This window comes from Ranitomeya imitator, chromosome 2, assembly GCF_032444005.1.
Source record: "Ranitomeya imitator isolate aRanImi1 chromosome 2, aRanImi1.pri, whole genome shotgun sequence".
In the NCBI taxonomy this organism is placed as follows: domain Eukaryota; kingdom Metazoa; phylum Chordata; class Amphibia; order Anura; family Dendrobatidae; genus Ranitomeya; species Ranitomeya imitator.
In genome coordinates, this window is record NC_091283.1 from 289,558,667 (window position 1) to 289,577,201 (window position 18,535).

Genomic DNA, 18,535 nt, shown 5'->3' on the forward strand with positions numbered 1-18,535 from the left:
CCCTTTAGGGTTAGGGGTAGGGTTAGGGTTAGGATCCCTTTAGGGGTAGGGTTAGGGTTAGGATCCCTTTAGGGTTAGGGTTAGGATCCCTTTAGGGTTAGGGGTAGGGTTAGGGTTAGGATCCCTTTAGGGTTAGGGTTAGGATCCCTTTAGGGTTAGGGGTAGGGTTAGGGTTAGAATCCCTTTAGGGGTAGGGTTAGGGTTAGGGTTAGGATCCCTTTAGGGTTAGGGGTAGGGTTAGGGTTAGGATCCCTTTAGGGTTAGGGTTAGGATCCCTTTAGGGGTAGGGTTAGGGTTAGGATCCCTTTAGGGTTGGGGTTAGGATCCCTTTAGGGTTAGGGTTAGGATCCCTTTCGGGTTAGGATCCCTTTCCGGTTAGGATCCCTTTGGGGGTAGGGTCCTTAGGGTTATGAGCCCTAACCCTACCCTAACTATTTCAGTTTATAGTGGGTTTTTAACTTAATGTTGTTGATTGGCGCACGCACCGCTCATGATTGACGGCGCCAGAGCTAGTAGTAAAACAACTGCACACGAACGTTTTTATTGGTGTTTGTGTTTTTGTGCTTGTGTTCATTTATTAGGGGTTACTTTGATATATTTCAACTTTTTAAAAGCATTTGTGTAACATTACTTGGTCGTGCTATAGATTATGAGATGACACTATTGTATTCATTGTAGGTTCGTGATTATCCGGCCCTGTGGGATCCTTCCGATCAATCCTATAAGGATAAGTACTTCAGGGAACTTGCGTGGACGAAAATAGTTCGCGACATGTTCCCGGATTGGGACAGATATCCTGGGGCAACACAGCTGACAATAGGTAATTATAATTACATTTATTTAGTAAACCTTGAGTATATTAAAAATATAATTTGTTTAGATCTCTAAAAAATTGTTGTTGTTTTTTGGAACCTTTTTTTGGTAGATAAAGATGTGAGGCAACGTTGGCGCTCCATCAGAGACCGATTTACAAAATTTCTGAATGATTGCTCAAAGAGTGGCTCTTCGCCAAGCAAAACCAAATTCCCCTTCAGTGAAGAGCTACAGTTTATTGTGACCAGCAGGACATTGAGAAAGTAAGTTAAAATCCACTCCACAAGATTATTTATATATAATATGTTGTGCTAAAAATTGTATTAATGATCTTTTTTTTCCCCCCCACAGGACGGAAGGAAACATGTCTGCAGCTGATTTCGAGGACAGCGACACAGAGGATGGAGCAGGCAGTTCCTCTGGAGTGGGAGGGACCATCTCGCCCTCCATTCCCACAGCTTCTGCTGAATCAGCATCCACTTCAGCAGCTGCTGCATCAACATCTGCTTCAGCAGCTGCTGAAGCATCTGATTCCGTAGAAGCTGTGAGAGTGGAGAAGAGAGCTGTCTATCCGGTGGCAGCAGAGAAAAGAAAAAAAAACAAAGAAGAACAATGAGGACCAAACGGTGCAAATTGCCTGTGACACATTGGATTTATTAAAAAAATCAACTACAGATGACCATTGCGACTCCTTTGCACTAACTGTCACCAGAAAAACACGCTCCCTGCCACCGGATAGACAATCTCTTTTTATGTCTATGGTCCAGATGTCCCTCACTGCTCTGGAGGACCCTGCTCCTATTTCTCCATACAATGAGGTTCTGATGGGGGTGTTGGGACTTTTCAGGCCCCGACAAAGAACACCTGAAACACCAGCTACAAGACCCCAGTATTTGGCCAACAGCCAAGGAAGTTCTGGACATAGAGGCATCCAAGGCAGTTATGGAGATAGAAGCAGTTCGCAGCAGCTGGGGGGAGCAACGTATGAAACTGAGGGAACAAATTTCCTCTATTCACCAGAGTACACCTTTCTTAATTGAACATAAATTGGGCAAAAGTTTTCAGTTTCACAGAAAACCACAAGAAAAACGAAGTACATCATATGTGATAATTGTTAAACTTATCAGTTTATTGAAAATAATAAAAATGAACAAAACATAATATAACAGAAAAACCGTATTGGTATTCAAATAATAGGGAACAGGTGCACCACAACATCAACTATCACATAACAGGAAGGGAGAAGGACATGCGTTGTCAAAGGATTAAAAAATATAACTGAGTACTGGCACTGGAGGTCTCAATAGAGATGTACAGGGACATATAACTCCTTTGACAACTCCTGCCCTTCTCCCCTCCTGTTATGTGATAGTGGATGTTGTGGTGCACCCGTTCCCTAATGTTCGAATATTTCAGTATAACGGTTTTTCTGTCATATTTTGGTCATTTTTAATATTCAACAAAAAACTGACAATTTTAATGATTATCCGAGATATAATGTACTTCTTTTTTCTTGTGGTTTTCTTGTGTTTTTTTCTATGACTATGGTGTCCGGACCTGTGCTTTTGTTTGTAGCTCCAGTTGCCTGTTGGATTTGAAAGGGGCTGTTTATATTTTTTTTTTTCAAATTGAAAAATAATTTGTAAAAATTACCACTTATTTTTTGTTCTTTACAATAAATTTTATTTTTCACAAAATATTCTCTTCTTTTTAGACAATGGGGACAAGGCCGCTGTCCTGGGTTTATGGGCTATCGATTAGTGGTTTAGGGGTTGATGTGTTAACTATTGTATATCTCATACTGCTGTTAATTTATGAAAACACCAACCATTTTTTTGACATACAAAAAAACAAAACAAATTAAACCAAAATAACTTTTTTATTTATATTACAACCAAATTTTTTTTTTCTTTTTTGGGTAACATGAAAAAAAAAATTTTTTTTTAAATTTTTTGTGTCGATTGCTGTCGTTTATCATTCTTCGGGATGTTTTCAAAACTGTTAGCAGCGATGTCGGCAACTTTTTGGGGACGGTCAGTGTAGATGCATCCTTCTCTGCTGGTCAGGCTGCTCAACACCAGCACAGGAGTATTGCCAGTGCACGACACCTTCTGGACTCATAAAGTAGTCAGTGAAGGATTCTCTTACACGCACACCAGAGTTGGACAGCCTGCCCAGACCCCCGTTGACAACTGGATTAAATACTGGCTGCTGGTACTCCACATCTACGTCAGTGTTGTACTCACGAGCATAGTTGTGGAGTACACAGCAAGCCTTTATCACAGCATCAACTGTGTCTGTGTCCAACTGGATGGCAGTGTGAAAGATCCTCCACTGACTGGTCATGATCCCAAAGGTGCATTCCACATATCTGCGTGCACGACTCAGCCGATAATTAAAAATCCTCCGTCGGGCATCCAGTCCCCTTCGTGGGTATGGGCGCAGCAGGGTTGTCGTTAAGGGAAACGCCTCATCCGATACCATCACAAAGGGTACTGGATGTGTGGAACCCGGCAAAGGTCTTGGGGCTGGGAGCGTTCCGCCATCTCGAAGAATTTGCATCCCAATCTGTGACGTTCGCAACACCCGAGAATCCCCAGTACTACCATAGGCACCAACATCAATGGCAATAAATTTGTAATGGGCATCAGCCACCGCCATCAGGACCACTGAAAAATACTTCTTATAATTAAAGAAGCGTGATCCTGATCGTGGGGGCTGCTGGACCCTAACATGTTTACCATCGACTGCACCTATGCAGTTTGGGAAATTGGCCACAGACTGAAAGCCTGCTGCAACCTGCAGCCAAGTCTCCTCGGTTGGGGAAGGCATCACTATAGGCTACAACTTCTGCCAGATGACAGTACATGTACACCTCACAATGTTAGAGATGGTAGATTTACCAACTCTAAATTGGAGGTGCAGGGATGTATAGCTCTCTCCTGTGGCCAAAAATCTGGAAAGAAACAAAAAAGAAAATTAGAAATGTCACACAAATAGGTAATTACAACATGTCACAAGTTAAGGCCGCTATAATATGCGTCCAGCACCATTCAATAATGATGGCATTAACACCCAGCACAACACAAAGGGTGTAAAAAACATTAATAAAAGGCCTGATGGGACTTGTGCACACACGCATGCGAGATATGACCGAGTGTTGCAAGGTAATCCCCGGACCTGCTGCATGCACTCCATTGTGGAGCATGCGGCTCCATGTATTGGTATGTGGGTGCACACTCCGCTCCAGAGTGCAGGCGGCAGTGCCGGGGATTACCATGCAACACTCGGCCGTATCTCACGTGTGTGTGTGTGTATGTGTGCCCCCTGTCCAACAGGAGGACTGGGTGGGTTTAATCACACATACTGGACACAGAGACATGTAAAATAGAGACCTAACGACATTCCCCCCAAAAATTGTTACTTACCGCAAGGTGATGAGCAGCCTTTCCTCAGCAGAGATGGACTTCCTCATCACCGTGTCTTGCAGTGTCAAATGGGGTGCCAGGATGGTGAGCAGTCTGTCAAATGCCATAATTGGTAGCCGACAAAAAGATAAATTTTTCAGGATATCTGAAAATTGAAAAAGAAACACAAAAAAGGGTTACTTCACAAGTATTGTTAGCAAAAAAAAAGGATAAATTTGTCATTCAATATATTTCTACTTACCTCCTTAAATCATTGTACAGCACATAAAAATGCCCCTTCTCAGTTCGGTCTGCTACAAGCGGGTGCACCCACATCCTTTTCTGCGCACGTCTTCTCTGCCGCCGCTGCCTCTAAAGTAAATAAAAATTTTTTTTTATAAAACACAACAAAAAATATCAAGCATGCCTGGAAAGCAATGCGGATTATGTAAGGGTACGTGTCCACATTCAGGATGGCCATCGTTATCGTTGGAGCGCCAAAGCCGCTATGTGCAAAGCCCCACCCCCTTCTGGTACGCAATGATGCCAGATGTGTTCATTATACAAATCCGGCATCATCGCACCCCACGCATAGGGCCCTGTTTTATTCCTTGCGGAGCCGCAGCTTCTCAACAAGGAACACGGACATGCTGTGATCATAAAAGACGCGCAGCATGTCCGGAGTCACAGGGCTGACGGATGACACACAGTGGACACGTGATTTCATGAAATCACCTCCACTATGCTGTTACATGTGGACGCTGCATGTTTGGCGCTGCGGCCACACGCAGCGCCAAACGTACAGCGTTTCCAGAACGTGGACATGTACCCATAACCCAATATATAAAATAAACAGACATCTGCTTACCTGACGTGCATGTCGATTCAGAATTAGAATCATCAACCCCAGGATCGCAATCCGGTGTGGCGTGCGGAGCTGGATCCGCGGGCTGTCATCTGGCCTACGCTCAGCACGTCCACTCATTTTGATGTGTAGTTCCAAAATGGAGGATGGAAGAAGAAAAGGGTTGGACAAGGAAATGACATCATTTTTTTTTTTTTTCTTCCCCCACTGCAGTAAGCTTTATTTGTGTCAAACACAGACAATCTGCAGAGAAAACTGCATCAAAAAACGCACTAAAAACCGCATCAAAAAACGCATCCAAAAACGCACCAAAAAACGCACCTGCGTTTTCTGCAAAGAGCTGCGGTTTCAGTCCTGAAAAAAAAGGATGGAAATCAGGAACGTGTGAACATACCCTTAGACTGGAAATACCTGGAGTATCAGTCAGCTTTTATATGCTCCCATGTAATCAAGAAATCCTAGCCAGCGTCCTTCATTCAGAATCCAGCAAAAGCAGAGTGGACCACCTGAAACACGGGGGGTGCTGAAAGAGGTACTACAGCACAGTAGACCCCTTTACACTGGTGGCAGACAGCGGGATGTGATACCCCTTCTACAGGAAGAAAGGAATGAATGGAAGACAACTACCAGAAGTTAAAGAGAACTACACCAAAAGATCTGGTGGAAGCCCGAGGGTTGATCGCCAGCAGCAAAACAAAAGCGGATTTGACAGCAGCCATCATGGAACACGACAGTGCAGCGCCCCCCAATGTGAACGTAGAGGAGACTGAATTCCAGAGGGAGGTAAAGAACAGACTGCCGTTCTATGGCCCAAACCCTGCAGTAGAGATCATACGAGAGGTGATGGCTGATGTGCGTACTGATCTGAAGGCAGAGATGGCCGAGCGGACCAGGATAGAGCTAGCCAAGATGGAGATGGCAGAGCGGACTAAAGTGGAGCTGGCCAAGATGGAGATGGCAGAGCGGAGAGAGGAGAGTCAGCGAGCAGGGGGAGCTCTGGCCTCCGACCAGGTACCTTCAACAGTAAGCCACAAAAAGATCCAGTATAATGCCTTCCGACAGTTGGGGGAGGCAGAGGAAGACATTGATGGCTTTCTGCAGGACTTTGAGCGGCAGTGTGCCCTTCATCAAGTGAAGCCGGAGGAACGGGTTCAAATTCTGGCCAGCAAGCTGACAGGCCGGGCAGCGGACGCCTATCGCACGGTACCTGATGAGGACTGTATGGACTATGAGAGGATCAAAGAAGTGATCTTGGCCGAGGACTTATAAAATGAGTAACCGATACCCACGCTGAATGGGCCTGTAAATTACGGCGGTCACTGCTACAGTGGGTACAAGGGAGCCAAGCAACCACTAAGGAGGACGTCCTCCAGCTCTTCTTAGAACGATTCTTTAATGGACTAAACCCCGAGACACAGGAATGGCTTCAGGACAGGCGGCCAATGACTCTTGAGGAAGCCGCTCGTCTGGCCGATGAACATCATGACGCCAGGAGGCCTCAGTTGTCCGGATCAAAGATGGTCACTAGGGGTCCGCCCATGGACCTGGAGGGCCCCAAACCACCGAAGATTATAGGGGGACCAGCTAGAAACCCAGCCTACCACAGTTCCCCTGGGGCGCAATGCCACACCTGCCGTCAGCTGGGCCACCTGCAAAGACAATGTCCCAACCAGACTCAGCATACCAAGTGGCCAAAGGCGGGAACAGCTACCTTCCGCCGGGCCGCTGTACACTGCTACCAAGGCGAAGCTGACCTGGCATTGGGGGCTATAACTAACCAAGGGGTGGAAGACATGGAGGAAGTGCTGCATGAAGTAGACCCCGTGCAGGCAGCCCGGGCAGATAATCGACAACAGCATCGACAGGTCGTGTGGGTTAATGGGAAACGCATGCAGGGACTAAGAGATTCCGGAGCAACTTTGACCCTTGTGAAGCCTCATCTCGTCCGGGACCAAGAGAAGACGGACCGGACAGTGGCAGTCTGTGTAGCAGGGGGAGCCATACATCGACTGCCCACTGCCAGGATTCCCCTGAACTGGGGAGTTGGGGATGGCCTTGTTGAGGTCGGCTTGATGGAGGATTTGCCTTCAGACGTTTTGCTGGGAAATGACTTGGGGCCCATGTTGTCTGCCTTCTCGGTTGCCCCTCTGGCTGAGACATATCCTGTGACCACCCGGAGACAAGCTCGAGCTGCGGAGGCGGAATCACACTCAGAGGAGGCCCAGGTAAGACATCCCAGCCCTACACATATTCCCATAGCCAGACACATTTCTTGGGCCACCCCAGATGAATTTAAGAGGGAGTTACTTGAGGATCCTTCATTGGAGGGATATCGTGGGAAGGCACAGGAGGGGAGAGGGGTACTGGAAGGGGAACAGTTTATATGGAAGCAGGGACTCCTCTACAGGATAACAGAGCAGCACCACACAGGGACGAGCTCCACTATAAAGCGACAGCTGGTAGTTCCCAAGAAGTATAGGCAGGAGTTACTGTTAATCTCTCATGACATACCCTTAGCCGGGCACGTCGGCGTCAGTCGCACCAGGCATCGTCTGACACAAAACTTCTTTTGGCCGGGGGTAACCTATGATGTCCGTCAATACTGCCAGACCTGTGACAATTGCCAGCGCATTGGCAAGAGGGGAGATCGATGCAAGGCCAAATTACGCCCCCTCCCCATTGTGGAGGAACCGTTTAGCTGAGTAGCGGTCGATCTGATAAGGCCGTTAGCCAAACCCAGTCCATCAGGGAAAAGGTATATATCGACAGTGGTAGATTATGCCACACGGTATCCAGAGGCGGTTGCGTTACCTAACATACTGGCAGAGACGGTGGCGGCTGCCCTGCTCCAGGTTTTCTCACGGGTTGGATTTCCCCGGGAGATTATCTCAGACCAGGGTACCCAGTTTAGAGCAGATGTGACCAACCAACTGTGGAAGCTGTGTGGCGTAAAGTCCATTAGAAGCGCCCCGTACCACCCGCAAACCAATGGGTTATGTGAACGCTTTAACGGGACGTTAAAACAACTCATTGGGACTTTTACCAGGACCTACAGGGAATGGGAGAAATTCTTGCCTCACCTCCTGTTTGCCTATCGAGAGGTGCCCCAAGAATCCATGGGGTTCTCCCCATTCGAACTGGTATACAGGAGACGGGTAAGGGGACCCCTAAACTTAGTGCTAGAACACTGGGAAGGGGAGGGCATCATAGAAGGGGTTCCTATTGTACCCTATGTGCTGGAATTCCGGGACCGCCTACAGGAGCTGACCCAGGCTGTACGTGGGAACATGCAGGTGGCCCAGCGGCGCCAGTGCGTATGGTACGATCGGAGGGCCAGAGAGCGCACCTTGGAAATAGGGCAGAAGGTCATGGTGTTAGAGCCCACTAGGCAGAACAAGTTCCAAGCTGCTTGGCAGGGGCCCTACCAGGTAGTGGGGAAAATAGCCGACACCACCTATAATGTCGGCGATTGTGACGACCCCAGGGTTATCCGCATGTTCCACGTGAATATGCTGAAGCCCTATCGGGAGCACCCTGAAGAGGTAGTGGCCATCTGTGCACCTGAAGCAGAGGATTTAGCCGGACTTCCCTTGCCTGATGTCTTAGGGGAGAGGACTCAGTCTAAAACATGGGACCAGGTACACTTGGGTGAAGACCTAGGCCCCCGGGAGAGACAGCAGGCGGAGGAGTTGTTGAGGCAGCGACAGAGGATGTTTTCGGGGAAACCCGGGTACACTCACCTGGCACAACACAAGGTTGAGACCCAGGATCAGACTCCCCTGCGACAACCCCCCTTCCGCGTCCCTGAGTCTGTATGAGAAGGGATGCGACAAGAGATACAAGAGATGTCGCGTTTAGGGGTCATTGAAGAGTCAGATAGTCCCTGGGCATCCCCCGTAGTGTTAGTGCCCAAGAAGGATGGGACTACACGGTTTTGTGTAGACTATCGTATGCTCAATGAGAAAACAGTGACGGATGCGTATCCCATGCCGCGTGTGGATGAGTTGTTAGACCGGCTGGCGGGGGCAAAGTATTTGACCACCATTGATCTATGCAAAGGCTACTGGCAGATTCCCCTTAGTCCTGATGCTATTCCCAAGTCGGCATTTGTCACCCCGTTTGGCTTATTCCAGTTTCGAGTTATGCCATTCGGGATGAAGACTGCCCCGGCGACCTTCCAGAGGCTGGCTGACCGGCTTCTGGATGGTCTCCAGGACTATGCGTGTGCCTACCTGGATGACATCGCCATCTACAGCGCAACATGGGAAGAGCATCTAAATCACCTAGAGACAGTATTAGACAGGATCCACAAGGCCGGAATCACCCTGAACCCAAACAAGTGTCACGTGGGCAAAGCAGAGGTTCAGTATTTAGGGCATTGGGTGGGAAGTGGGAAACAGCGACCAGAACCAGCCAAGATTGAGGCCATAGCCAAATGGTCCACCCCACGCACTAAAACCCAGGTCATGGCGTTTCTAGGGACAGCGGGGTATTACAGGAAATTCGTTCCCAATTACAGCAGCGTGGCCAAGCCCCTCACTGATCTGACCCGTAAGAACCAACCCCGCCAGGTAACCTGGACCCCAGAGTGTGAGGAAGCCTTCCGCCAGCTAAAGGACGCCCTCACCAATACCCCTGTATTGGCCGCACCCAATCCAACTAAACGTTTCCTGGTTCACACAGACGCTTCTATGTTTGGATTGGGGGCAGTACTAAGCCAAGTCGGGCCGGACGGCCAAGAACACCCGGTAGCTTACCTGAGTCGGAAACTACTGCCCCGTGAAGTAAGCTATGCGGCCATCGAGAAGGAGTGCCTGGCAATAGTATGGGCACTCAAAAAGTTACAACCATATTTGTATGGACGAGTTTTCCCTCCTAATGGACCATAATCCCCTAGTCTGGCTTAATCGGGTCTCCGGAGACAACGCCAGATTACTGCGGTGGAGTTTAGCCCTACAACCTCTGGACTTCACCATCCACTACAGACCCGGCAAACAAAACGGTAATGCTGATGGACTAAGTCGACAAACGGAACTTGTACCAACCCCATAAACTTCGGTCATCCCCAAACCGATCCATTAAGGATCAGACTGTGTATGCCGATCGCGTCGCTGAAAAGGGGAGCCGTGTTTCAGAACCCCCAGCACCAAGAATATGTTATGCTATATATATATTATGTATAATAGGTTCCATGTGAAATGCATCAGTCCACAGGCTGCGCCCCTGGGCAGAGAGGACACGATATCCCCCTTCTGTCCTCCCCCACCTTTGTAATTCCAACAGTAAATACCAAAATAAAACTGTGCAGGAGTTGTGGGTTAAATCCGCGCTGCCTTAATGGTGAAGTTCCAAGGATAATAAATTTAAAAGGTGGTTTATTCAACGCGTTTCAAGGTCAGTGCGACCTCTTCTTCAGGAAATTCCACATACAACATACAGATACAACGTGCTTACATTGTTTAAATACCAAGTAAAAGTTGACAGCACAACACCCTTTTTCTTTTTTTTTTTTTCCTCTTTTCCTTTTTTTTTTTTTTTTTCTTTTTCTTTTCTTTTACAAAAGGTTAATACAACTTTGTCGACACAGAATTCATTGAAGGGTAGTCTTGCATTAATTTATATTTACAGGATAATATTAAGTTAAAAGAGATGGTAATCAGTTGGTTAAGTTAATCAATTAAATGTCTCTTCAATGAAAAAAGAAAAAAAGAGAAAAAAAAAACAAAAAAGGAAGATAGCTGATAAGAACCTGTGAGGTGAGATTCCCCAGTTACCAAGTTCTGCTGCATAATGCACAGGCTACTGAGCCACACCATTCATTTCTTTGTGTATAAAAGCTATTGATTATTAAATTTGAATTCCACCTTAAACAAAAATGTATTATTAAAAAAAGAAATCTTTTATTATTAAAACAACTACTAAAAAAATAGATAAATATATATATATGTATAAATTCCTGGACAGGTTGTCTCTATTTCCTTTTTGGGGTGTTCCATTCTATAATATCGGGATTGAGATACAGCAAAAAGTCTGTTTGCTGCTGTAGACAAGAGGGGAAAAAAAAACAAAAACAAAAAAAAAAAAAAACACACCATAGCAACATTGGAAGTAATTTAACTCAATTGGGAGCAACATGGCGCTGAGCTCCAAACAAAAACATATGTCCACACTCCAATCCAGGAGATCGACACCATCAACCACATCAGGGGGCTATATACACACTAGGCTAATTATTTACTAAATATATTTCTCATGAATTAGGATATATAGATTACATTATAAAAAATAAATAATTAAATAATTAAAAACATTGTTCATATCAAGGGACAATAAATACATCAAACTAATTATTTGATCATTTTCATGAATTAAAAATATATATATAGGTTAGCATCAGGCTCGGACTGGCCCACCGGGGAACCGGAGGATCCTCCGGTGGGCCCTGACACTGGCATCTGCTGGCAGGGCCTCCCCCAGCTCCAGGGCCCTCCCCCCGCTCCAGGGCTCCCCCCCCGCTCCAGGGCCCCCCCGCTCCAGGGCCCCCCCCGCCGCCGCCGCCGCCCGCCCGCTCGCTCGCCTTGAATACTCACCCTGCCTGCTCCAGCGATGGTCTCGGCGTCTGCACTGCACGAGCGGTCACGTGACACCGCTCATTAAGATCATGAATATGCGCATATTCATGATCTTAATGAACGGTGTCACATGACCGCTCAAGCAGGAAGAAGGTGCTGCGCCGGCGCCGCCGCCTGGAGTCGGGACAGAGCGCGAGGGATGTCGGCACGGCCGTGCAGTGGGAAGACAGGTGAGTATGAGGGACGGGGGAACGGGGGGGGATGAAGGAGGACATAAGCCGGCGCGCCGAGCAGGAGCAGGAGCGGAGATATGCAGGCTGCATACAGGGGGGAATATGAGCCATGCAGGGGGGAATATGAGCCATGCAGGGGGGGATATGAGCCATGCAGGGGGGAATATAAGCCATACAGGGGGGAATATAAGCCATGCATACGGGGGGAATATGAGCCATACAGGGGGGAATATAAGCCATACAGGGGGGAATATAAGCCATGCAGGGGGAATATAAGCCATGCATATGGGGGGGATATGAGCCATGCAGGGGGGGATATGAGCCATGCAGGGGGGGATATGAGCCATGCAGGGGGGAATCTAAGCCATGCAGGGGGGAATATGAGCCATGCAGGGGGGGATATGAGCCATGCAGGGGGGGGATATGAGCCATGCAGGGGGGGGGATATGAGCCATGCAGGGGGGAATATGAGCCATGCAGGGGGGGATATGAGCCATGCAGGGGGGGGATATGAGCCATGCAGGGGGGGATATGAGCCATGCAGGGGGGAATATGAGCCATGCAGGGGGGGATATAAGCCATGCAGGGGGGAATATGAGCCATGCAGGGGGGGATATGAGCCATGCAGGGGGAAATATGAGCCATGCAGGGGGGAATATGAGCCATGCAGGGGGGAATATGAGCCATGCAGGGGGGGATATAAGCCATGCAGGGGGGAATATGAGCCATACAGGGGGGAATATGAGCCATGCATACAGGAGGGGGGTCATTATACAGTATGGAGCATCATGTGTGGCCGTTATACAGTATGGAGCATCATGTGTGGCCGTTATACAGTATGGAGCATCATTTGTGGTCATTATACAGTATTGAGCATTATGTGGGATCATTATACAGTATGGAGCATCATGTGCGGCCATTATACAGTATGGAGCACCATGTGTGACCATTATACAGTATGGAGCATCATGTGTGGCCGTTATACAGTATGGAGCATCATTTGTGGTCATTATACAGTATGGAGCATCATGTGTAGCCATTATACAGTATGGAGCACCATGTGTGACCATTATACAGTATGGAGCATCATGTGTGGCCGTTATACAGTATGGAGCATCATTTGTGGTCATTATACAGTATGGAGCATCATGTGTGGCCGTTATACAGTATGGAGCATCATTTGTGGTCATTATACAGTATTGAGCATCATGTGTGGCCATTATACAGTATGGAGCATCATTTGTGGTCATTATACAGTATGGAGCATCATGTGTGGCCGTTATACAGTATGGAGCATCATTTGTGGTCATTATACGGTATGGAACATCATGTGTGGCCATTATACAGTATTGAGCATTATGTGGGGTCATTATACAGTATGGAGCATCATGTGCGGCCGTTATACAGTATGGAGCATCATGTGTGGTCATTATACAGTATGGAGCATTATGTGGGATCATTATACAGTATGGAGCATCATGTGCGGCCGTTATACAGTATGGAGCATCATTTGTGGTCATTATACAGTATGGAGAACTGTGTGGCCGTGATACACTATGGAGCATCATGTGTGGTGGCCGTTATACAGTATTGAGCATCATGTGTGGTCATTATACAGTATGGAGAACTGTGTGGCCGTTATACACTATGGAGCATCATGTGTGGTGGCTGTTATACAGTATTGAGCATCATGTGCGGTCATTATACAGTATGGAGCACTGTGTGGCCATATTTTTTTGTTTATAATTATTGTATATAAAACAGTGTGATCAGCAGTGCTAAATGGCTGCGGTTGGGACGTGGATATGGGTGTGACTAGTTGTGAAATGGGTCTAGTCAGAGGCGTGGCCTAAAATTTGCCGCGGCGCACTACGCGCGCCGCAAACTTTATACCTCCTTCCCTTCTTCAAAAGTTGGGAGGTATGGTACCACATTTGCCAGATCACGGCAAGTGCCGCAAATCCCATAGAGAATGACTGAGGCCGAACGCAGTGTTGCCATAAGTGATCCGTTACGCGGCAGATGCAGAAAAACTGCCGGATCTGCTGCAAAAGGCGACTTTCACATCAGCGATTTTTGCCAAAGTCACTGCCGATAGTGTCATACTCACCAAAAGGGGAGGCAGCGCTAAAAGTGCCTAGGGCAGCAGAAACTCTAAATACGGCCCTGGGGGGCTACATTATATTCTGTGGGGGGACTGCATTATACTCAAGGTACTACATTATATTATGGGGGCTACATCATACTATATGAGGGGTTACAGTATACTCTATGGGGGGCTGCATTATATTCTGTGGTGGGGCTGCATTATTCTCTCAGGGGACTACATAATATTATGGGGGCTACATCATACTATATGAGGGGGCTACAGTATACTCTATGGGGGGGCTGCATTATATTCTGTGGTGGAACTGCATTCTCTCAGGGGACTACATTATATTCTGTGCTGGGTGGCATTATACTATATGAGGGGGGGCTGCATTATACCCTATGGGGGTGCTACATTATATTCTATGGTGGGGACTGTGTCATACCTGAGAGGGTTGCATTATATTTTGTGGGGTGCTGCATTATATTCTATGAGAGGGGACTGCATTATATTTTATGAGGGGGCTACATTATATTCTGTGAGGGGGCTACCCCAACCCTTGCTACATTATTAAGACGTGAACTACCTTATATTATACCCTGATATTAGCGCTTTTTACCGCACAATTGGTGGTCTTGTATCTATTTCTATGTAGCTACATAGTGGGCCCCAAGAATGATTTTCTCTGGTGGGCCCAAGGTGCTCCAGTCCGACGCTGGTTAGCATTTATAAAAAATAGAGATTACAAAAAGAATTCTGTATATATAATACCAAATTAAATGAAAGCCTCAGTGATCTCATTCAGACCCTGCGGTTTCCCTAGTTTGTACATCCAATACACCTCCTTTCTATTTAATTTCATGGTTCTGTTGGGAACTTTTTCAGGGATGTGATCAATGGGACTGATTTTTAAATTGTTAAAATCCTTATTATGTATAAAAGTGTAATGTCTAGATAGTCCATGGGTAAGGAGGCCCTTTTTTATGTTGTGCCTGTGTGAATTTAACCGTAGATGGAGTGGTTGAGTGCTTCTACCAACATACTGTTTGCCACAAGGGCACTCAATTACATAAATTACATATTCTGAATTGCAATTCAGAAAATGAGAGATCATAAATTTTTCTTTGGTGGCAAAAGAGATAATGCTGTCTGCTTTATGTTTGATGCTTTGGCAGCATAGACAGTTTTTTGATCCACATTTATAAATCCCTCTGATTGTGTTGGTAATATGATTATCCCTTGGATTGTTTAAGGGTTTCAGGCGACTCGGTGCTATAATATTCCTGATGGTAGGTGCTCTGCGGAAGGTAATCTTAGGATTTCTAGAGAGAACTTTACTCAGAACGGGGTCATTTAATAGAATGTACCAGTTTTTTTGCAGAATATCACGTATTTCTTTATGTTCATTGTTATACTGTGTTATAAAATTCATCTTAAATTTTTTATCATCGGTAATTTTTACTCTATTATCTAGTAGTGCTCCTTGATTTAATTTCATAGAATTATCAAAGGCTCGTTTTACTAGATTTGTGGGATAGTTCTGAGCACGAAATTTTTTACTCAATATGGTGGATTGTTCCTTATAATCGATATCAGCAGTGCAGTTCTTTCTAATTCGACGGAATTGGTTATTTGGAATATTGTTTAACCATTTGGAGTAATGACCACTGCTGAAATGAATGTAGCTATTTGCATCAACTTTTTAAAAAAATGTTTTGCTACAGATCTTGCCATCTTTAATAATGAGTGTAACATCCAAGAAATTGATATTATTATTATCATAAAGGGCAGTAAATGAAAGACCCCAGTAATTATTATTAATTTGCTGGATGAAATTATCAACATTATTTTCTGTGTTATCCCAAATAAATATCAAGTCATCTATAAACCTTTTATAAAAAATAATTTGTTTCTGCCATGTTTCATTTAAAATAAATAATTCCTCAAAAAACCCCATAAAAAGATTTGCGAAAGTAGGTGCTACTTTCGAGCCCATTGCGGTCCCTTTGATCTGGTGATAAAATTCATTTTCGAAGGTAAAATAGTTATTTTTTAGTATAAAATCCAATCCTTTAATTAGAAAGTTTTTTTGAATTGAGGAGAGCCTATTATCAAATTTAAGGAAGTAATGAAAACATAGTAGTCCAACATCGTGTGGGATGTTTGAGTACAGTGCTGAAACATCCATAGTAAGAAAGATGTACTCAGGTTTCCATAAAACTTTCTGTAAAAGCACTAATAAATGGGAGGAATCACGAAGATGGCTATTAAGATTAAAAACATGTGTAAGCATAATTCGATCAATATATTGTGCAAGTTTGGAAGTCAGTGAATTTATACCTGCAATAATGGGCCTGCCTGGGGGATTTTGTATATTTTTGTGTATTTTTGGCAAATGATAAAAAATTGGGATACTGGGGTTTTTTACGCACAAAAAACTTTTCTCTTTGTTACTAAAAATATTTAGAGTCAATCCTTCTGCAATAAGATCATTATATTTCTGTATGGAGGATGCATAGTTATTAAAGGAACTTTTCTTATAATAGTTATTATCTGAGAGAATTTTTAAAGCTTCATTAATATAGTCACAACGATTTTGTATCACTATCCCTCCCCCCTTATCTGCTGATCTGATCACAATGTTATTATTTGAGGCTAGTGATTTCATCGCCTGTTTTCCCCTAAACTGAGGTTTAAATTCTTCTTTTCATTACAAATGTTGTTGGAAGGTTTGTTGGTAGTTATAATATTCTCCAGTTGTTTTAATACTATATCATTAACTTACTTTTATGTGATGACTCTTGTCTTCAAGTGGATAGAAGTTGGACTTTGTTGGAACATCTAGATGAAATAATCCATCTGTTTCTTTGGGGCTCTCTTCTGCAGCTATATTTGTCTGTTTGATTTCTTTTAGTAGAAAATGTCTCTTTAGAGTCAATTTCCTCACAAAAATTATTGCAGGTATAAATTCACTGACTTCCAATCTTGCACAATATATTGATCGAATTATGCTTACACATGTTTTTAATCTTAATAGCCATCTTCGTGATTCCTCCCATTTACTAGTGCTTTTACAGAAAGTTTTATGGAAACCTGAGTACATCTTTCTTACTATGGATGTTTCAGCACTGTACTCAAACATCCCACACGATGTTGGACTACTATGTTTTCATTACTTCCTTAAATTTGATAATAGGCTCTCCTCAATTCAAAAAAACTTTCTAATTAAAGGATTGGATTTTATACTAAAAAATAACTATTTTACCTTCGAAAATGAATTTTATCACCAGATCAAAGGGACCGCAATGGGCTCGAAAGTAGCACCTACTTTCGCAAATCTTTTTATGGGGGGTTTTGAGGAATTATTTATTTTAAATGAAACATGGCAGAAACAAATTATTTTTTATAAAAGGTTTATAGATGACTTGATATTTATTTGGGATAACACAGAAAATAATGTTGATAATTTCATCCAGCAAATTAATAATAATAACTGGGGTATTTCATTTACTGCCCATTATGATAATAATAATATCAATTTCTTGGATGTTACACTCTTTATAAAAGATGGCAAGATCTGTAGCAAAACATTTTTTAAAAAAGTTGATGCAAATAGTTACATTCATTTCAGCAGTGGTCATTACTCCAAATGGTTAAACAATATTCCAAATAACCAATTCCGTCGAATTAGAAAGAACTGCACTGCTGATATCGATTATAAGGAACAATCCACCATATTGAGTAAAAAATTTCGTGCTCAGAACTATCCCACAAATCTAGTAAAACGAGCCTTTGATAATTCTATGAAATTAAATCAAGGAGCACTACTAGATAATAGAGTAAAAAATCCCGATGATAAAAAATTTAAGATGAATTTTATAACACAGTATAACAATGAACATAAAGAAATACGTGATGTTCTGCAAAAAAACTGGTACATTCTATTAAATGACCCCGTTCTGAGTAAAGTTCTCTCTAGAAATCCTAAGATTACCTTCCGCAGAGCACCTACCATCAGGAATATTATAGCACCGAGTCGCCTGAAACCCTTAAACAATCCAAGGGATAATCATATTACCAACACAATCAGAGGGATTTATAAATGTGGATCAAAAAACTGTCTATGCTGCCAAAGCATCAAACATAAAGCAGACAGCATTATCTCTTTTGCCACCAAAGACAAATTTATGATCTCTCATTTTCTGAATTGCAATTCAGAATATGTAATTTATGTAATTGAGTGCCCTTGTGGCAAACAGTATGTTGGTAGAACCACTCAACCACTCCATCTACGGTTAAATTCACACAGGCACAACATAAAAAAGGGCCTCCTTACCCATGGACTATCTAGACATTACACTTTTATACATAATAAGGATTTTAACAATTTAAAAATCAGTCCCATTGATCACATCCCTGAAAAAGTTCCCAACAGAACCATGAAATTAACCCCTTCCCGACCTTTGACGCCACGTAGGCGTCATGAAAGTCGGTGCCAATCCGACCCATGACGCCTATGTGGCGTCATGGAAAGATCGCGTCCCTGCAGATCGGGT

At 44.4% G+C, this 18,535-nt stretch overlaps 1 protein-coding gene and 1 long non-coding RNA gene across 2 annotated transcripts in view; both read right to left on the reverse strand.

Annotated features, from left to right (window-relative positions):
• The window catches only part of LOC138663234 (oocyte zinc finger protein XlCOF22-like), a 233,026-nt gene that overhangs the window by 136,756 nt on the left and 77,735 nt on the right, over positions 1-18,535 (reverse strand). The window lies entirely within an intron of this gene.
• Positions 2,745-5,396, reverse strand: LOC138667392 (uncharacterized). Its single transcript, XR_011318735.1, has 4 exons — positions 5,089-5,396; positions 4,483-4,592; positions 4,242-4,386; positions 2,745-3,769 (listed from the first exon to the last, which is right to left on the reverse strand). It is a non-coding gene; the product is annotated as an uncharacterized lncRNA (long non-coding RNA).